The sequence below is a fragment of the Lepisma saccharinum genome, chromosome 5 (genome assembly GCF_977018435.1).
Source record: "Lepisma saccharinum chromosome 5, izLepSacc3.1, whole genome shotgun sequence".
NCBI lineage: Eukaryota > Metazoa > Arthropoda > Insecta > Zygentoma > Lepismatidae > Lepisma > Lepisma saccharinum.
In genome coordinates, this window is record NC_139233.1 from 3211906 (window position 1) to 3234555 (window position 22650).

The 22650-nt window shown below is 40.6% G+C and overlaps 1 protein-coding gene and 1 non-coding gene across 2 annotated transcripts in view; one reads left to right on the forward strand and one right to left on the reverse strand.

Annotated features, from left to right (window-relative positions):
* ArfGAP1 (ADP-ribosylation factor GTPase-activating protein 1) overlaps positions 1-22650 on the reverse strand; it is a 352775-nt gene that overhangs the window by 34241 nt on the left and 295884 nt on the right. The gene's annotated exons all lie outside the window — the stretch shown is intronic.
* Positions 16551-16621, forward strand: TRNAS-GGA (transfer RNA serine (anticodon GGA)). The gene has a single exon. It is a non-coding gene; the product is annotated as a tRNA-Ser (tRNA).

Below are 22650 nucleotides of genomic sequence, written 5' to 3' on the forward strand. Positions count from 1 at the left end.
TGTGCCTGGCTCTTTTTTCAAATTTATCAATATTCTGAACTGACATTGGATATTCCAAACCCTCCATTACATCGTCAAAATCATGTTCATGTTGCTTGTAATAAGTTATTCTCTCAGGATTTCTTGAAACTGGATACAAAGCAGCTAAAATACACCACAAAAAACATTTCTGGTCGGCATTTTTTATATTGACCACGGCTCTTTTGTTTTTGATATTGGCGGGTAGTGGCACATATGTAGATCCTTGTAATGGGCTGAATTCAGAAATATTAACATATAACTTGTGTGATGAACCGCATAGGCTCCATCCTGACTCTTTTGCCGCAAATTCAGAGTGTTTGATGTTCAGTTGATTTATCAAGCTGCTTATTATTGTGTCTGAATTTGCATTTGAATATACAGGTACAGTTTCTGTTATGTGGGGCTGTGTAAATTTTGTGCCATTTGGCTTCTTATATTGTGTAAACAATTTGAGGGACAGTTTATAAGAGCCATTTTGTGCATTTAGAATTGCCTGTACATCAGGTTTTTTACTGTTCAAGAAATTCTCAATGCCACATCTTGGCTCTGATACAAAACAGTAATCCCTTAATTGTCCGTTAAAACTGCTACGGATAGGTTCATAGCGTGGCTGCTTTGCTGCTCTGGCATTAAGAGGTGCTTCGTGCCTTCTTTTCAGACCAGATGTTGATGACTGTACAGAGCAAGTATCTTTATGTTTATATGTGAAATATTCCATGTTGTATTTTCTATTGCATTTGGGGCAAATTATTGTGGGAGTTCTGTATTTGTCCGGGTTACAAATCTTTTGGTGCTTGGCCCAATTGGGGCTGGATATATTTTTATTGCATTGATTACAATGTTTTTGATTCGGCATTTTTGTTGTTGTTTATTATATACAATTTCTTGGGATTCAATTCAAAATTCTATACTGGATAAAAATATCAGTTGGGTTCAACACTGTCCTTTGTGTGTGAGTGTGTGTGTATGTATATATACACTTAATATTTTTGGCTTTTGGTATTTATATACAATTTCTTGGGATTCAATTCAAAATTCTATACTGGATAAAAATATCAGTTGGGTTCAACACTGTCCTTTGTGTGTGAGTGTGTGTGTATGTATATATACACTTAATATTTTTGGCTTTTGGTATTTATATACAATTTCTTGGGATTCAATTCAAAATTCTATACTGGATCAGTTGGGTTCAGCACTGTGCTTTGTATGTGTATGTATATATAACCTTACTTGGGCTATTCCGCCAAATTATATGCTTCAAGTCTTCAATCCAGCAATGGTGAAGAATCTGCACTGTGCCCTGGCTTATATAAATTTACAGAGCCAATAGAAACACTGTGGGAGTGCATTCAGAAACATGAGCTATTCTCTAACATTTTTGCCGAAGTACTTTCTTCTAAGCGCACCTCCTGTTTTTCTGCTGAGCGTACATGCAATCGAGACCGCAGCGCCTCCATGCTTAGGGGAGCGGAATTGTCTGGAACTAATTTGTAAAGGATCGCTGCTCCAAATATTGATCGACACGCCGGTGCTGGGCTCGAAATGAGCTGATCGCTGTGCAGAAAGTATCGATCCCACCGCTTTGGGGCCGTCATGCGCACATATTGTTCAAGTATTGATCTTATACTTTCTCGGGGCTTGATTTTATATATGAACAGATTACAACAAAGAAACTGAATATAACAAATGCAAAATATCCCAGTTTCTATTCAATCCTTTTATCTGAATTGAAGAAACCAACAATTCACATATCCCCATACCGCCATATGCTTGCCCTATTATTTCACTAATAGGCAATGTTCTCGAAGAGTCCTAATAGGCAATGTTCTCGAAGAGGCCTAATAGAACAAGATACAGCGGTATGAGAAATATGTGAATTGAAAATATTTTAGTAATATACGACGTCTTAAGAAAGGAATATTCAGCTCCAAAGTACTTTGTTTATTGCTTGCTACCATTTCCCTATTACTGGCAAAAGAAGTTAAAAATGTTGACATAATGAAAAAAATAGACTTGTTCCCAAGTATTCACCGAGTTCAGGCATTTGCACATAGATGGGTCTGTTGTCACAGAGCAATTCTAGAAGAATTACATTGTTTTAATATTAGATATGTAAATTGAACCTGGTGCCCAATTGAACTTAAACCAGAAATAAATATGTGTATGCGTGTATGTGTGTATGTGTGTGTGGGTGTGTATGTGTGTGTGTGTGTATGTGTGTGGGTGGGGGTGGGTAGGGGTGGGGGTGCATCTTGGCTTAGTTTTAGGTACTGTGTTCAAAATAAAAATTAGTAGCTGGTAGCTGTATCCAAGCCCTATTATAATTTTTGTTTCTGCATTCTGTCACTAATTTTGATCCTAGGCCAGTAATATTTTATGGGGTGACTCTGCATGGCCCCCAGAGCAACATACTGAAATTTTGAAAAAATCGATTATTTTATTTTTGCTATTTTCATTAATTTTGATCCTAGGCCAGTAATATTTTATGGGGTGACTCAGTATAGCCCCCTGAACAACATACTCAAATTTTGAAAAAATCGATAATTTTTTGGATTTTGATTATCTCTGGAACCATGAATCCTAGAGACATGGGGTTTGTTGCTTTGGACTGGGCATGGCAAGATGCAACTTTTTGGTCTCTATAAATTTTTCAAAATATCTTGTTGTTCTCTAGATCTTGAATAACTTGCCTATTTTTCAAGATAGAGGCATGGGGGTTGTTTATTTCAATTCTGGATGAGATTTAGAAGTTTTGTTAAAAAATCGATAATTTTTTGGATTTGAGATTTTTCAAAAGCTATCAGTACTAGAGACTTAAAATTTTGCAGGCATATTCTAGACATGATTCTCTACATTTTTTGTCTCTATAATTTTCCTGATATATGCAATACTTAAGCTGTAAATATCCAATTTTTATAAATAGAATTTTCTGAAAAATACAATATTAACAAAATTTTGAAATCTATACATGCTAGGGCACTATAACAGTTACTATACTTAAGATATCATACAATATCAAGAGGGGCATATTTTTGACAGAATTATAGACATCAATCTCACAGAAGTGCCTTTTGTAAGCGTAGCCTCATCAATCTGAGGGGGTCATACTTTCTGAGGAAATTCCCGAGGGCATTTTCACAAAAATCTTGGATTAATCAGAGTTCCACACTTGAGCAAAAAACTCATATGCTCATGTTAACCTAGTTTTAAGTATAGCAAATCTGCTTGAGAGGGGGTTCATACTTTCCGGTCCTGTCCCCCCCGTAAACCCCACTACTCCGTGTGTAGACGAGAAGCGTCGCCAGAGGATATCCTTCGTACGGGTTCAAGGGCGGACGGTGGCTGTTTTGGGGGTATGCTTAATAAAATGCCCTTTCTTTGTATCGTTCTACCACTCCCCTTTCCTCTACATTTCTTTACTTTCTGTTACGTTATATTTTTCTTCCTTCCTCAATTTCTGTATCTCCTCCTCCCTATTCAGTTGCCCCCCCATTTTTGTCACTTTTGCCCCCACTATACTAAACCTTATGTACCAAGAGAAAGTAAGCTGCCGTTGCCCCTCCCAAGTTTTGGAACCCCATCGCTGTTCCTACCACTGTTCCTATCTCTATTTCCTTTCTGTCTTGTGTTTATCACTATCTCTCCTCTTCTGCCTTATCCTATCCTACCTCTTTTTATCTCTTGCTGTCTCCTATTTCCGTTCCTCATTCAATACGATTCTGAAATTTTCTCGTGTCGGCTATATGGCTGGGGGCACAGGCTGGCACACTAGCGACATTCCTGATTCTAGCCCAGAACTGAAATGGTACGTTTGCTTCAATGGAAAGCCACATGACTTTCTGTTGCAGCAAAGATATCCAACTTCGTACCTATCGAGAGATTAAAGTCATTTTGACTAGTGTTGCCCACGAGACGAGACTTTGGCCTGTCTCGTCTCGTGGAGTCTCGTGGAAATGCTGTCTCGTCTCGAAAATATTCGTTTGTCTTATGACACATGGTCAATCTCGTCTCGTCTCGAATTTTTAAAAGCCTGTCCCGTCTCGTGGGCAACACTAATTTTGACTAATATTGAGAAGCTGCTTCCCTGATACACACATAGCCAACTAAAAAAGGAGGCTGAGCAGGTACTGGTGGAGAAGCGACGCAACTGAAGCGCCTATGAGAAAGACATATGCAATCAAGTGGAGGTTCGCCCACTTCTCCGCGTCCCGCCTCTGTGGGCGTCCAGACTGCGTCAATTCCTTTCCCGGGCGCTCTTACAGGTTTTTAGCTCTTTGCCAGCTCATTTCTGAACGGAGGCTCACTTGACTTTACGGTACACGGTATTTACACACTGTCTCGGGAAAATCTGTGAAGCAAGACCGCACATAACGGCTGAGAAGGGGAGAAAGCGAGAGGGCGGAGTAAAGCAACGCGACTGGTAGCCGCACCACCGTTTTACCCTTCGCGACTTACTCCCCCCTCTCGAGTCAACTTGCGCAGGGGGCTTGCTCCACAGACTCCAGGAACATCACAGCAACAAACCAATTGACAGATAACTCGTCCACTCCGAAAGGCCCACTGCTGGCGCCTCCTGCCATCTTGAAGTCTCACAGAGCCGAGAATAAAACGCATGAAAAACGGTCAGGTAAACGTACGTTAGTACTTGAGCGATGGAAGTGCCCCCGAATCGTAGCAGTTGCTGCATGCGTGACCGTAGCCCCCAACATAGAACTCGCACGGAATTACAATGCACAACAATCACTTATCGTGCGTCGGGGTGTCCCTAACCCTATTGTTGCGACACATGCAAAAGTACGATGCTTCTCCATCACTTGCACCACAGCCCAAGGTCGCATGAATATACATGCTGGCAAATACCCTTGGATTCGTCTCTGCAGAGGCATACTAAGTTCTCGGAAAGGGACGTCACAATGGAAGTCCATACATCAAGTGTATTGCACAAGTGTCTTGAAACACCGAGCGTCGTGCTACCTCCTGTCGAAGCCTCCTCAGTGTACAGGTGCTTTTCATTGTTGGTTCGGCGAGGAACAAGTGTCATTTCCATTCATGTGGCGGCGCCTACACCGCTCTTCCAAGGTCTATCTCGAAGGGAGATGCAATATGTACAGTCACTGCAATACTCGCTTATCTGCTAACGTTGTTGTGTGTGTTGCCTAACTCTACGCGGATGAAAGTACGTCAGTGGTAATCTTCAACAGAAACTTCAGTTGTCACCGTAGTGTTATGCAACACACACAACGCCATGCAGGAAGGAAGTGGGTGACCGTGCAAGGTTAGTCATGAGCGCCCACTTAAGGGGGGAGGGGACTTTGCCTCCAAGTACCTCAAGGAAAGGCAGATTATAATATTCGCTCTCAGAGCCGGTTTAGACGAAGGCATTTTCTTAACTTTTCTGGCCTCCTCCATAGCGCAGTAGTAACGTCGTGTGAAAGTGCGCAGAGGCCTATGCCAGAAACTCCCATGGTCAACCATACAAAGATCTTCTACGCTCCTGCTCTCTGTCGCATTGGAATGAAAGGGCCCCGGGTTAGATACCCGGTGGAGGCATATAGTGGTTCGGACCCCATTTTAAGCTGTAGGTCCGGTCCCGATTAGCCTATCTGTGCATAGACAAACATTTCTGTTACGATCGAATTCTACCGTGTAAAGTCAAGAAATCTTATAGCAGTTTGATGCCACAACATACACCACAGCATATTTCGCAGATAGAACCGGTTGTAATATTCTTAGCACCTTCTGTAGCATAACCAGTGTAGTATAACCAATCAGAAGCGAGCTCTTGGTCACGAGTGCAGATGCAACAGGGGCGATTACTGATATTGTTGCAGTTTCCAGGAAAACTTCTGTACGAGACAGTTTTTGGTACAAATCAATGGCACTGTTGAAATGTCTACTTTATAGTACATACTGCCAGTGGCGTAGCGTTATAGTACGCCCGGCGTTCCCAGATTTAAAATTTCAAAAATGCGTAAATGTTGTGAATATAAAGTAAAACGTGACTAATTTCATATATGTTTGACATTCATGGCATTATGCAGAAGGTTGTTCGCTTTATATCCGACCATTTTTGGCGGGTACTCACCTTAAGAGATACCGCGCCGCCACCACAGATCATGTTCTATTGGATCCCCAGTATTGTGGACTATCGCCCGGCATCGCAGTTTCCATTGCAGCAAGCTCCGGCGCATGACAGGCATGAGAATTCTGTCAGACTCCTCCCTGCAAGCTTTCCATAGACCATCCAGGGTGCGCGGGCGGCGATGTTGAAGACGTCGTTTCAACAGTCCAAATGCGCAAAAATCCATTGGACTGGCATTTGAGCTTTTCACAGAAATATCTTCAAACGGAATAACACGAATTCCTAATTCCTCTGCCATTTCCTGATAAAAACGTAGTGATGTTCTGGCGGTATGACTCGAAGCCTTGTCCATATGGATCATCACCTGGTTCGCATCTATTCCATACAATTGTGGGATGTCTCTCCGATAGATAGGTGTCAGAATGGAGTCTTGGAAGTATCTGGCATTCACCTTGTTTTTGTCCACCCTGCGTATCATCAACATACCCTCATATCCGAATCCCGTCACAACCATAAAGCTACGAGGGAAACTTTCCCTGCACTGACGAACAAAGTTGCTGCGCCCCTTGCCGTCAATGTCACGGTATGTGATCGCCCGAATGTGACCACCAGCAGTGAGATGGACATTTGATTCATCCATTGTGACAACTTTCTTCCATTTGGAACCCGCCAGGTACTTTTCATACAGTTTCCTGCAGTTCGTCTTACGTTCGGCAATGTGACGCGGTAGAAGGTGGTGTACACGGGCCTTCCGCACACACACTTCAACCTAAGGCGCTTGCGCATTGTTTTGTTCACAGTTGAAGGTGCGAGGTGAAATCTGTGGGCCATATCACGTTGAATCGGGGGATTTGCTTGGCACGCCAATCGACGGACCCCCCTACGCACTACGGGTGACACTTTGCTTGCAGCCCTTCTCCTGGTGGTTTTCGTGGGTGAATGTCTCGCAAGGAGAACCTGTTGTGTGTAACGGGGCACAATAGCTTTCGCAGTAGTCACCCCGAGTGTTAACCCATTCTCCCGACACTGTTTCACAATGCGTACGTATGGAAACTTAGCATGGAAAAGGGTCATTACGTAACCCTCCCAATACCGATTGATTTTCGGTGCCATTTGATAACATTCACGCACCTACAAGGTCAGACACAACACTGCTCCCGCCAGCAGACCCATAGTTCCAGCATGATACGCCAGGTGGCAGCACCGAATCAAAAATGGTCGGATATAAAGCGAACAACCTCTGTAATAGCTACTTTTCGCGATCCGCTTGCAACGCTCCACTAACATCACTCGTTCTAGCATTTTTTTCAATGCCTTCCCTGGCCGGACGCCGGGCCGGTTCGGCGTAAAACAAAAGACTCTATATTCCTTGCTGCCTTTCTGGAGGGAAAGCTTCGATCTCTACAGTACGCGTATAAATGCTCTCTCGTACGCCAGCGTACGGAGCACAGGTCTACCGTGATTGGTTCATGTGACCCTTCCTGCCTTCTGAAGCATACGACAGCGGTAGAATTCCTACCCGGTTCTTCGCGCTCGTGCCACTCGTGCTATGTGATGCTACAATACGTAATATTGACTGACGTAACTTTAACAATCTCAAATATACTGCTTCTTAATGGCCACTGCATTGTATAATTTATCACACGAACAGCGATGTGCATTAGAAACTAAAAGATCAACACGGTTTTTGTCAAATATGTTGGTGAAGTCCTCGTGGTAGAAATTCAGCCTGTGGCTGCTCTACCATTTAACAAGCAAAACTATTATATTTTTTATTTATTTCCCTGCACTGTTCGTCAGTGCAGGGAAAGTTTCCCTCGTATTGTATTTTTTCGTTATTATCTAACTACTTAATATTGTGTCAATGGAAATGTTTAGCATTCATTTGAAAACTGTTAACATCGAATGGTCTCTGGACAAAATTATTTTAAAATGTTTATCAGCATTCTCAAAATGCAATAAACAGTGGTCTGAATTACTAATCGGCACTGTTACGTCAGTTGAGTGTACGATAGTTGGATCATCCACCCACCTCCGTGTCAGTGTGTTTTGCACAGCGCGCCAAGACGACGAGGCCCCTGATTCGAATCCCGGTGTGAGCACGGATGTTCTTTGTGAGTGTCCCTTCTTAATCACTCATATTCGTATTCGCGATTAACCAAAAGTGGTAGAAAAGCGAATAAACCAAATCAATCAGTAGTTGGATCGCCCACAACAATGACGTCTACTGTTGTGCAGAGGCGCTTATTATTCAGGTAGGTTTTTAATGACTTGCGTCATGCAGAAAGGTATAAAACACCAGAGTTCAAAACATTTGTGGCATAGTGAGGCTAAAACATGCATGGATGATGTTTTATTGAAAGCCCAGCTGACTACAGGCAAATAAACAATACCTGTGGCAACTAATACCATACGTAAATTATTAAGCAAGAAAGGGCCGACCCTTCCTTCGGACTTGGCATTCCCACCCGAAATGTCCATGCTACGCCACTGCATACTGAACCAACATTACAAACAAATTGTGTCCCCACCCCTTTCTAGACGGACACTTGGTGACACAGGAGCCAATGGATGACTGGGTGTCAACCGACGTTAGACGAAACGACTTAGACAGAAGTGGCACTAATTGGCGCTAACCAAATATCTCCCGAGGCAATGCTCTTATCCTCCATAAAGCGGTGACGGGCTGCTATTCTCCGTAATAACATTTACTCAGGGCGTTTGAGGAAAAAGTCAAGACGGCTATTTTTCATCCATTTTGGCCTTGCCATGCTGGCTGTCGCAGAAGCCTGGATCTTTTCCAAGTTGGGTGAGGACTTAGAGCCGCGAAGGAAGATTCCGAGTTCGACGCTCACTGCGTGTCGCAAGAATCCTTTATAATATAGTTTGTGTGCATCTCCAGAAGATTTTGCAGGGAGGATGGTCGAGCAGTGGATATAAAGTTTATTGATTTGTTCGAGTTTGTTTTAAATCCACTTTATGCACAGATAGGCTAATCGGGAGTGGGCCTACACTTTAAAGAGGGACGTGAACCACTATGTGCTTCCACCGGGTATCGAAGCCGGGACCTTTTGATTAGAATGCGACGACGTCGGCACTAAGGCTATTTGCACACGTCAATATACACGGGGAAAAGTCCCTGATCAGTAACCATGTGACAAATCTTAAATAATTTGAATTTAAAATTTTGGGTGCATTAGAGCACTTGGACATTATACGGGGTCCAGCCCCTTACTATAACCAAAGTAACATAATTGCAGTGTCGTGTTATTAAAATATTCTGACTTTCGTTAAAAGCTGGGACTGTAAAGGGGAACTCAGCACACAGAAGGACAACACACTCAAAATTATACTGGCCATAGGGTAAGTCGCCAGAGCCTCGTTTGTCTGTAAAATGCAATCCAGAGTGTACTACGTGGAAGTGAGGTTGACAATTGGGTGTACTACGTGGAAGGTCACCCCTAAATCTTAAATAAAAAACCTTCTTAAGCAAAATTCATTATGTGGAGACAAAACTCCTTACGTACACAAAAGCAATAAAATATCTGAGGGAAAAATCTCCACATACTCGTATATAGTAAAAGGCTGTGGGTCTAGGCGCTAGTCAATTCTTGGCCTCTAAGGTCATCCTTTACACCCCGGTGTAAAGTCAATTAGAATAAACTAATAAAAAGCGTATTTTGTTGTAAATTGTGGTGGAGTGATAAAAACTGATACTTTAAAGAATGATTGTTGTGGGGTAATTGTAGAAATAGTGACGCTGCACTCCGCATCAAGGATCAATAAATAGTTGATCGTTGACTTAAGAGTATTTTATCATTGTGGATACACTTACACAGTCATGGTCTCTTCTGGGTGTAACAACTCCCCATTGAATTTCAGTAGGATCATTACAACTCAAAAGTGTCCATGACTGTACCACATGGTTGTTATTGCAACAGAGTTACTTTCGAAAGATCTAAAAATTTTAAATCGGAACGGGAGTAAAACGACTTTATTATCTTTGTTGTTGTAACAAATTAATTCTCCCCGAGAACATTTTAGTGTGTGGGCATTTTTTTTAGGGTGATATTGCTGGTGGGGGTAAACGACCCTCTCCAACCACAAGATTTTGTACCCTGAATGAACAAAGTGTTGCTGCTCATAAAAAGACGCAATAAAGCACAGAGCCTTCGCAGCTATATTTAGTCTTTCGTTGGCAGTTACAACTCAAATAAAACAGGATCTCGACGGGGAGGATATATCTGCTGGCACAGAAAGGAGTTATCACTCTTTTCCGCCAAGCACGGTTCTTATTTGCAAGGAAAATTCTGTCAGAATATCGCGACAGACATCGTGCGTAGCTCTAAAGCGTCATGAATTGCAAATTCGACTCCCCTCCCCCCTCCACTGCGGTGGACGAGGAGGCCCAAAGGAAACGAAGATTCAAATATAATGTCTTCGTAACAAAAGTGGATAAGAGTGTAATCCATCACATTTAAGGGGCCGCGCAACCAAGCGATTACTAAAATGGGACTTAGCAGGTTTTTAAATATTCAAAGTTCCCTCGCAGCGTCACCATTAAGCATTGTCCTTGCCTAGAGTAGTTTTCACGTTCAGAAGACACAACGGCGCTTATGGAGAAACCGCACAGTGTTGCCAATACAGCGCTAGCTCATGTCGCCGGGAAATCATGACCTTCTTCACAATGAAGGTGTTACATATTTTCTATATATAATGATAATTATATGTAATTATTAATATTAATATTATACTGTGAACGTTACAGTTATCCTTTTTACTATGATCTATTGCGATCACTACACACGCGAGTGTAATGCACGAATATGATACTTCAGAAATCACTTCAAAAAGTAAAAATCACTGAGCGATCACACAACTGAAAACACTTTTTCGAGAGAGGGAAAAAGTCTAAACATACCAAAGCAGATCTCTCACTCAAGTAAGGGGAACCTGGCAGATGGGTTAGATTAAGTTGCAACCCAAACAAACAAATGAGTTATGGGCCACGTGAACTGATAAGACGTGAATGACTCAAGCAAGGCATGTCATATTTCTATCTTGAAGCCCCATATTTTGTCACGTGTTGGAAAGCCTTTCAAAGGTTAATATGGTGTCTATGAATTAATGTGTACGTTGGAAACTGAAAGGTGATCTTCATTTCAGTATTAAAGTCGACAGTAATGTAAACGAAAACAACGTGTATTTGCGACAGCACTAATGTTGCTCACAACAGCAGCATTGGAAATAATTGTCAATTATTAAATTTAAGTAATTTCAATTCTATTATAACAAACTGCATGAAGTTCATATTTTTACTGACTGGAAATAAAATAACAACTAGAAAACTTGGTGGTGATTAGCCGGAATGCTGCGGTGAGCCAGCTCAAGATGGCCAGACAACGTCTCCTTACTTCGCGCGCGGTTCGGGTTAAAAAGAAACTCCAAATGCATGGAAGTAATATTTCTGGGAACCTTTGAGTGGTTATAAAAAATAATTTCATTATTTTCTCCACAACTTTGTCGCTGGAAGTTTTTACTTGGAATTACAGAACATAAAATGGCCAGCGACGACATTTTCTACTGCACGAATATAAAAAATCTCCACATACTTTATTTGAATATTTTTTAATGCGAATATGCTTTAAAGTATTGATAAATTCTGAGTACCACCATCACCTATGACAATTAAAAAACAGTGTCAATTTTTTTAATAATGAATGCTTCTATTTTACGGCATGTTTCAACGTTAGGAATGAAAACAATGTAAAAATTGTGTTTTCACAGAAAATTTGCGTTTTTAATTTATCTAAAATTATGTAAGCAAATTAGCAGTTTTTTGTGTTCACCATCGTATTCTCTACAAAATTTCCTGCAAAACTGCAGGTACCGATTTTACTTAAGCTAAATTTGTAAATCGAGAAATTTCACAACAGCGCGCTCGTATTTCCCATAAGAAAAGCATTGCCCATAAGAGCCCATTGTGTCTTCTGAACTCTAGAGTCGTTTTCACGTTCAGAAGACACAACGGCGCTTATGGAGAAACCGCACAGTGTTGCCAATACAGCGCTAGCTCATGTCGCCGGGAAATGATGACCTTCCTTCACAATGAAGGTGTTACATATTTTGTATATATAATGATAATTATATGTAATTATTAATATTAATATTACACTGTGAACGTTACAGTTACCCTTTTTACTATGATCCATTGCGATCACTACACACGCGAGTGTAATGCACGAATATGACACTTCAGAAATCACTTAGAAAAGTAAAAATCACTGAGAGCTCACACAACTGAAAACACTTTTTCGGGAGAGGGAAAAAGTCTAAACAGACCAAAGCAGATCTCTCACTCAAGTAAGGGGAACCTGGCACATGGGTTAGATTAAGTTGCAACCCAAACAAACAAATGAGTTATGGCCCACGTGAACTGATAAGACGTGAATGACTCAAGCAAGGCATGTCATATTTCTATCTTGAAGCCCCATATTTTGTCACGTGTTGGAAAGCCTTTCAAGGGTTAATATGGTGTCTATGAATTTATGTGTACGTTGGAAACTGAAAGGTGATCTTCATTTCAGTATTAATGTCGACAGTAATGTAAACGAAAACAACGTGAATTTGCAACAGCACTAATGTTGATCACAACAGCAGCATTGGAAATAATTGTCAATTATTAAATTTAAGTAATTTCAATTCTATTATAACAAACAGCATGAAGTTCATATTTTTACTGAATGGTGAAAACTTGGTGGTGATTAGCCGGAATGCTGCGGTGAGTCAGCTCAAGATGGCCAGACAACGTCTCCTTACTTCGCGCGCGGTTCGGGTTAAAAAGAAACTCCAAATGCATGGAAGTAATATTTCTGGGAACCTTTGAGTGGTTATAAAAAATAATTTCATTATTTTCTCCACAACTTTGTCGCTGGAAGTTTTTACTTGGAATTACAGAACAAAAAATGGCCAGCGACGACATTTTCTACTGCACGAATATAAAAAATCTCCACATACTTTATTTGAATATTTTTTAATGCGAATATGCTTTAAAGTATTGATAAATTCTGAGTACCACCGTCACCTATGACAATTAAAAAACAGTGTCAATTTTTTTCATAATGAAAGCTTCAATTGTACGGCATGTTTCAACGTTAGGAATGAAAACAATGTAAAAATTGTGTTTTGACAGAAAATTTGCTTTTTTAATTTATCTAAAATTATGTAAGCAAGTTACCAGTTTTTTGTGTTCACCATCGTATTCTCTACAAAATTTCCTGCAAAACTGCAGGTACCGATTTTACTTAAGGTAAATTTGTAAATCCAGAAATTTGACAACAGCGCGCTCGTATTTCCCATAAGAAAAGCATTGCCCATAAGAGCCCATTGTGTCTTCTGAACGTGAAAACGACTCTAGTGACAGAGCAGTGTTGCCAACCACTGCATGTAAATGCTGAAGGCAGAAAAGGAAAAAGTCGTCTAAAACTGTCCAGGCCGCTCGTGTAATTTTAACGAGATTTGAAAGGTTTTAAACCATGGAATACCTAACTCGAGTCTGCCAGACGGGACAGCACTTTCCATTTTAATCCCGGTTTCGACTTACCATTTTGAAACAAAACGCCACAGAAGCAATTGACCTCTGCACCAGCATCGGTCAGTTTCGGAGAAAAAAAATTACAAAATATTGATGGAAAATTTACTTTGTATTGTTTCCGCATCTGCTTATTGTGGATGTTTCTATTCTTCCTTTTAATTCCACCACTGATGGTCGAATACAATACTCTGAATAGTTGATCAAAGACATCAGAGGAAGCAAGACTATTCAAGTCTCGCTTACTTCACATGTCGCAGCATCATTTGCACCGGTGCCACCTGTGACGAAGCGCGAAACTATTTTCAGTTCGAGCGCAGACCTTTTTCTGATTGGCTACTCTTCCACGATCGTTTCAAGGACGGTTGATTGGCGTTCTCGTGAATTACAAAGTGAGACTTATGTTTACACCGGAAATTGTCCAGTTTGAAATATTAGCAGCTGGTTTAATCGGAGTGAAACAAGTTTGCTCTGTGCCTATTTTTACCCACTTCTCGTGTTTAATTTGCAGCAAAGTGCGGCGACAAGAAGAGCTGCCACGCGATCGTTGAAGGCCTGTTCACGAGTTGCAGAAAAGCTCAAGTTTGGCGCATTCTAACACCTACTTTTCGCAATTCGGTTAGACATAACACCAATTGAGGATTTCTAAGATTTATCTGTTATGAAACCCAGAGCTTCTTTTTATTTCTACTTTCTATAACAAGATATTGGTAGGAGATATGATCAACATGTTTAAGACAAGGACATCTTTAGGGGTGCCGCTAAAGTAAACATTTTACGTAACGTGTTTCCCTAACTCAATGTAGAAGACCGTTCAGTGGCGCCGCCAACGTTTGTGATCGAAAGTCCGAAAGATAGGTCACAGTAATGTATTCTGCCTAGGAAAAAAATTTCTTTGTTAAATGGGACAGCAGTTCACTTAAATTAATCGAGTATTACATAATTATATTCATAAGAAGTTAATAACCTATTTGATTTTAAAATCACTATTCCCTGACGGGAAAGTGTTAAAATAGAGTTTCGAAATAATGAGGACTTTCAGACTTTGCCGAAATTTGGCTGAATACAAACTGAGCCTGCTTCCGACATATTTGGACCAGACCTGCGGGTCTCCAGGGAAATTTCCGTAACAATGGACGGCGAGGTTCAGTCTGGATGTTAGCCCAGGGAGAAGGTGGTGTGCGATGCGAAACCAACTTAACCCAAAATTGCGCTCAGGAAAATCAGGTCGCAAATCCCCCTCTACTCCCCCCTTCCTCATACTCCACCAAGCTTCCAAGCGGCAACGTTGGATACCATCACCAAACGAAAAAAATCCTCCAAGGATTCAAGACCGCACGGATCCAGAAAATTTGACGCAAGACTGAAAGTCCACAACGATCTTCTCTAGCAACGAGGGGGGAAACCAAACCTGACTGACACTATCTCGAGCAGAAATGTCAAGGCTGAAGTTAACAAGGTAAAGGGGGGAGGGGCTGTCCTAATTTTTAATGAACGAGACCTTTTATCCTCTCTGAGCTACAGACAGAATATTCACTTTCACAAAATCCTCTGTAAAGACAGCAAAAATAATACTATTCTGGAAGTTGTGATCATAGAATGTCACATGTAATATTTGCCTGGATGTAAAGCCAATGGTTCTTTATTATCGTGCCATATTCATTGTGCAGTGGGATCCACAAGTTTTGTTCGGCAAATTGTCCATGACTACTTTCATTAATTTCTCTGTTGTATCCTGTTAGTTTTTAAGGAATTAATTTTTACTAATGCTGATGCAGAGGTTGTCAGCAGCCTATTTGGAGTTTTGTTCGAATTCTTGTAGCTCTCATTGCGTAAAATAAAGAGAGTAAACTTGGTGATGGATAATTTGCTTGGTAATACACAGTAGCAGATAAATTGTCAATTTTTCAACTCTTCCACCTCTAAATGCACGAACATCTAAAAAAGTAAAAATTCTATGCAATCACCATGCTCTGAAAAAGTAATATATGCTTGTGTTTTCCCAAGTTCAAAATCAATTATACATTTCTCTGTATTTTATATCCGCTTGGTATGTCTCACTAAGTCTCATGGTACAGTTATTTAGGCTCTCAGATCTCATCCCCAAATATCGGTCAAACGAAACCGAGAACCTTGGAGTCTCGTCTAGATTTTACAAAACTGTCTCGTGAAATCTCGAAGGGTACGGTTTCGTTATCGTCCCTGATGTGGAAATGCCCTTCGCAAAAAAAGGCACACTAAGCAAACGCTGAGGTTAACGTCACGAAGACTCTCCCCACCCCACCCTCCCGTCCCTTGAGTAATATCTCCCGCCGAACAAAAGAAGTGCTGATGCCAAGGGAACGGCACAATTTAAACACAAACGCGCCCTCCGTGCAAGATGCTGCACCCGTCGAGAGAGGAAAAAGAGGAGAGAGAATTCCCAAGTCGGTTCCAGTCAGCAGTTAACTGGGACTCGAGATGGAAGGCTAAAAGTAAACTTTCCGTTAACTTCGACAACCACTGCGAACTTCTGTCTTTCATCTTCCGATTCGCCGTGGAAACCCTTCCGTCGATTGATTTACTGGACGACCAAAGTTGGTTACATTTCTTTCGAGTATCTTCGTCTTCTGAAATAACCAGGTTTTCTACTCTAACTAGAGCTAGGGTTTTCAAGAATGCAAACAAGCAGCAAAAATCCATCAAAGATGCAGCCTAGTTATCGAGATATGTATCCAGGTTGGCTATCCTAGATTGATCGATGGATTGCTTTTTATTAAATTAGGCACACACAGGAGATGTACTATGAAGATTTTCAGCGAAAAATGCAGGCTCGACCAGGACTCGAACCCGCGAAAATGCAGGGGAAGCCAGGCCGGCTCGGTAGCTCAGTGGTAGAGCAATGGCCCGGATTGCCAGAGACCCGGGTTCGAGTCCTGGTCGAGCCTGCATTTTTCGCTGAAAATCTACATAGGATTGCTTTTTATATTGCAGGTACTAGCACTAGACTATTTCTGCCCGTCACACAATTCGAGAATAAGCCCTTTATCTAAGACACAATTGAGGACAGACCAATACCAACAAAATGAAAGATGGTCGTTAAAATTTCCTCACTCAATTTTTAAAACTCACTCATTCGTTACTTAGCAAGAATAAAACTATACCGTTTCCGAGGATAGAATTTCCTTGCCTATAAAAGCTGAGGGTGCAAAGGGGCACTTAGCACACACAAGGACAAACACAGGAGAACACGGCTCCACAGAGGATTATCCTGCCGAGGTTCCAGGCACCAGATTATTAAAACCATCGACTAACGAAAATTAGTCTACCAATGAGATTGGATTAGTCCTTCGACTTGAGTCGAATTAGTCGCACGACTAATATGAGTCGAACCATCAGTCCACTGATATCAGTCGAAACCTACTGCGACTAATATTAGTCGAAAAAGTTAGTCGACTAATGCTTTAGACTAATTAGTCGATGGTGGAAATTATCAATATAACTGATTCCTGAAATGTAAACCTATACGGGGTTCGAACCCGGGACCATTTGTTTCGAAAGCTACAGGGAAAACAATAAGGGAAATATAAAAATTTGAAGTAGCAGTCATTATGCAACAATTTCTGTCTTGTTGCTACACATTTAATCAAGTTCTTGTTGAAAATTTGCTGTCCCTTAATAATTTCGCAAGTACCTTTCTGTAATCTCATTACGAAATTAAAGAGTACTGGTACTACTGACCAGGCAAAGAGAAAAAGTTATCCGTTACTGAAAGAAATGATCGATTTCCCTGAAGGAATGTGAGGCGTCTCGTGTCCTTGAAACAAAGGACTATTCTCCTGCATACCACAGCAAACGATCAGATGATTCAGCGTTGAAGAATATATTCCACAGACACAGTAAACTTCCCTGACTTTTTCAGGATTTACAGACTCGAAGACACCCTGATATAATAACCAATCATCGTCGAGTTCAACCAAAAATGGAAGGAGAAAGATCTGGGGAGGGGAGGGTGGGGTCTCATAAAACTAAGCTAGCATCATCTTGAGAAAAATTCCCTACTTACATCTTTCGGCTAAGTAGATTCTTCAGACTGATCATAAAATCTGTACGATCAAAAAAAAAATGACACGATACGTTTGGTCTTTATTTTCTTTATCACAGTCTCGAACTTCCATGATGAATTTCTCCCCACTTCAGTCTGAAGTTGCTGGATACGGTAATGTCTATGTTGTTACAGTTAAGATTACGACCGAACGATGACGCCCTTTAAAAACTTTTTACAGTCCTGCAGTAAAAGTGTGTTTATTGTAGACTATTCGCGTTGGGATCTTCTTCCGAAAGAGCCTGCTGGTAACAGTACAGAACGAAAGTTTGCTACGTTAGAGCTCAAACTACAATTCGAGTATTTTTCTCATCCGGTGGATACAATGCCACCGCGACTTTAATCAACATCGAGATGTTACCGCATTTAGAGAACATTAATGTATCACCTTCGTGCATTATACGAGCTTCATAAACTTGTCAACTCTAAAAATGTTATTTACTCATTCCTATGATAAATTCACACAATATCAAAGCTCTTGTACAGCCGATTGCAAAGATAAAATAACTGGCAAATCGTCCATCACCATTTTCCATGGCTTTTAATCTACAGCCAGCGTTGCTTTAGGGAATGTAATTCTGTTTATGCAAAGCAGATGTCCTTTGCGTACTGACGTTCTTCTTTCGATTCGTCGAAAGCAGACAACGAAATTTGTGATTGACAATTCGCCTGCAATTACTTTTGCCGTTGGGTGTACATGAACACTAGATAAACAGATGACGCTGACAATTTTTAATCATTTCAATGCTTTGGATGCAAAAGCACACAAACACCTTCGCAATATTTGTTGCTGGAATATAATAAATTCACTCGAGTGTCGGCAACACTGAATTTAACTTCACTCTGTCTAGGGAATCTGTGCAGCAAGGTCGCGCATAACAGTAGAGAAGGAGAGAAATCGAGGGGGCGTCACAAAGCAATGCGTTCTGCTTCAAATTGTCGGTAGCTGCGGCCGCGTTTACCTCTATAGAACCCATTAGAATCAAGGACGTATTTAGGAGGGGGGGGGGAACCGGACTCCCCCAGAAAGACTTAATAAGTACTAAAATTAAATAATGAAAATAACTTAAATTAAATAATGAAAACATACTTGTTGTTTAATCGAAGGCGATTCATTTCAGTCGAACTAATTGGAAGGCAAGTATCATACGACTTTGAATGACAGTACGAAAGACTTATACAAGATCTGTGTACAATAATATGGGTAAAATATTACCAGGAACTTTACTTCTCGTCAACTGGATCTAACATCCTTCTTTGATATTCAATTCTTTATCTATTTGACAAATTTCCTTGCCAGGACGTTTTTTTTAAAAAAAAAATCCGACCTTAGTTAGCCTATACGTAAGCTACATAATGAATACATGTTGTTACAGCACTATCCTTTACCCGTTTTTTACCTATTCATGTAATAAAAATATAATATTAATTAATTTGAATATTATAATTAGTACTATCATTTATAATTATTTTAATTACTTTTACGTAGTTATAATTATTTTAATTTAAACATTATTATTATTTTGAGACACTTTTGTTCGTGCCTTCCTCGAAAAATATTTTATAGACACTTGCCTGATTAGATTGTATGGGTTCCTCGGATTGTTAAAGGTCAAGGAATTGTAAATAAATTCAATTCCTGTCCGGGAGAGGACATCGGCAAGTGTAAATGCGTTCTAGACTGTAAAGAACATTCTTATGTTTAGAGCATTTCAATTCGGTTCAGGAAAGTTTCTTCCGGATAAATTTAAACACGGTTAAGGAACATTTTTTCATTGAAACAATACGCAACTTACATTGTGCTTGACAAAAGGTCCTGCAGCGGAACCCAATAGAATTTATTGGTTCATGGACCAACCCTGATAACAAACAACATTTGTACAACAAAGAAAATGGAAATGAAAAGACATAAATATCTAACTACATCATCACACGTGCATAGTATACCTAGGTATAATCTGTGAACTTACAAAAATCAGCTTATCTGTGTAAGGCGTAGCTGGGCTTCAAATGTTTCATGGAAAGTTGTGATTTGAGAATACATTACAGCACGTAAGGTACATTGTAAAAACGTAAGGTACATTCGGCTCGTTAAAAAAAAATCTCGACGAAGCAATATCGATGATTCATATGATCCAAGACAATTCGAGATGAGAGTTGAAGCAGGTATGCTTGTTGCAGAGCATAGTAAAGGTTCGTGTGTTTCTAGTTTCCAAAACTGCCACCATGAGCGCGGTAGGTCCTTGTCACATATCTGCTATTCTCGAGACATTTCATATCTTGGCAAATACTGTAGTGTGTTACTTTCTTTTTCGTTGTGATTGAACGCTCTATGATGAAAAAAATACAGTAACGTTTCGTTGCCGATGTTATGTGAATTATCTCGATTCGTGCCCTCCACAAAAGCACGGTTATTAGAACTATAAAAGTTGGAACAATATTGCGAGTTTGTATTGCGGACATAAAGTGAACTTATGCACGGAAGACTCGAGAAAAATCTGCGAGGCAGTGTTGCCATATTCAAATGTAAAGAATTACACTGGAAACACTCATATACAAAAGTAGAAATGTGCATCTCGTTATGTGACAGAAGGAACTCTTATACTTTTCTTATCAGGTATTACGAGTGCGCTTCGATAGAAGTGCTTTTTATGTATTCGGACGTTTATCATAGGCATATTGCAACATTCTTGTTGAACTATTCGTTGATAAGTTCATGCACAGTTTGCGTCCATATTATATGATATGCACAATGAAGCAGAACGCTCAGTGACGCTCCATAGAAAGCTAACACACCGAAGTTGGAAAGTACACGCTTCGTATTTCCTGCACGATGTGTGCCCTTCACTTTTATAGCACGTAGAAACGAATGAAAGTATTCGAGATGAGAACGAGACAAACGTCTAAAATCTAGACGAGACCGAGACTTGCTTCAAAACGTCTGGTTTCGTCCAAGACTTCGGCAAACCAGAATGCAAGTTATGAGAGAATTTTTCCCAATTAAAAAAATGCACGCTTCACCTTTTCGGATACACAGTACCATGCATGTCTGATCATTTAATAGGTTCTCTGGTTGTTTATTGTACAAAAAAGCGTGTGTTTGATTTGTTTTGATGAAGGAATTTGTTTACATGTTTTGTAACAGTTATTTTGAGACGAATTCCGATATTTTATACCGTTCGAAACTGTAGCTTCGAAGACACGTTTGTAACTGCGGGCGAGAACGAGAATCTTCCTCATGAACGTTACGAGACCAAACCTAGCAAGCCCACTCTCGTCTCTTTATTTGTGTCATTTTTATGCAACTTTTGGCTAACCGCGACGATGAGGTTTCATTACGACTAGATGAAACTGACAGATTCTTAAGGCTCGAACGAACGAATGGATAATTAATTAAAAGCTGTGGATGTGTTAGCACACTTATCGATGCATTTTGCACCCTTCATAGTATGAGAAAAACAACCTCTCCAGTAAAACCCTTACCTTAAAGGTCAAAAAGGGGTGTAAAGAGCACGTGGCACGTGAGGAAATTTATGCTTTTGTTTACTTATATATTTCTTTTGCACCATTACTTTCATGTATTCTGTGTAAGTTGCGTTGCGATGCTCTTCAATATGTAGCGTTGCATGCTTTACAGTGATGGACTTTCTGAGAAGTTTTATCTTGATGGCCTCACAGAGACCCTGCCGTGCTTGTAAACAAGGGGGCTGAAAAAAAAGGTATCTTATGAAGAGACCTTCAAGAGCGGGGGAAAAGCGGTCGAAGGACCTTGGATTCGATGACCTGGCCCGCCTGACACCATTGCACTCAACAGGAAACGTAGCGGAACTGTTGGGCACGGGGGGTAGGTCTGGGCTCTGCTTTCGATACGCTAAACTTAGTGAATCTCTTGCGTATTTCTAGCTGTTTCATGACTAATTTCGCTCAAATATGCGAATATTCTGATTATTTTTTTCTACTTCTTCTCTTAAAATATTTAAAAAGCGATATTTGTATTATTTAGCTTTGTCATCGCCGCATCTCCCGACGATCGCCTCTGGTGGCGGTGCTTCCCTAGCAACTTACATGTTGTTTCACCCGGATGTTTGGTAACTCCTCAGCAAAGAGATTCGGAATCAAAATTCACTACGTCAGCTCCCGAATGTAACGTACTCCTGCATAAAAAAGAAATCAACGTCAAATTTCCTTCCTTCAGACGCGGCAAGAAAAAAAAGCTAAACAAATAATATGGCCCACCACTTCTCGCCCCGAGCCATTCCTATTCTGTACCACGTTCTCCCCCATCCCCCGAAGATGCTGAAACAAGGATATGAAAATGGGGGGAAGGGGATGAAGAGGAATCGTTGTCCCAAGGCGCCTATAAAAGAAATAAAAAAATCAAATGCCAAATCTCCCTCCCTCCCTCCCTCTCCCTCTCTCTCTCTCTCTATGCTGCAGCTAAATTGTCTGACCGAATTCCCAAACGGTATGAGCGTCGGAACAGTGTTGCCTACGGCAAGTGAAAACTCTCAAAAAATAAATAGGAATATATTTTTTTAATATTGGAAGAAAGGAGTGGTTAGCACATCGCGCTACGATGGCAGGTGTCCAGGGTTCCAATCCCGGCCTGGGTATGGATGTTTGTGAGTGTCCATTCATCAATTTCATCACATCATCACTCATCCCCATCTTCTCAAATTACCCAAAAGTGGCACAAGAAGCGAAGCAAAATAAAGCAAATCAATCAAACCTTAATAAAAAAGTCTTCCCAGCTACTTAATGGCAATAAGAACAACATTTCTATGTCTACTTGCATTACTTGACATTCATCGATGAATGTCAGACATTTATAATACTCGCTCGTGGACACGGGTAGGTAATGTCACTCGGCAA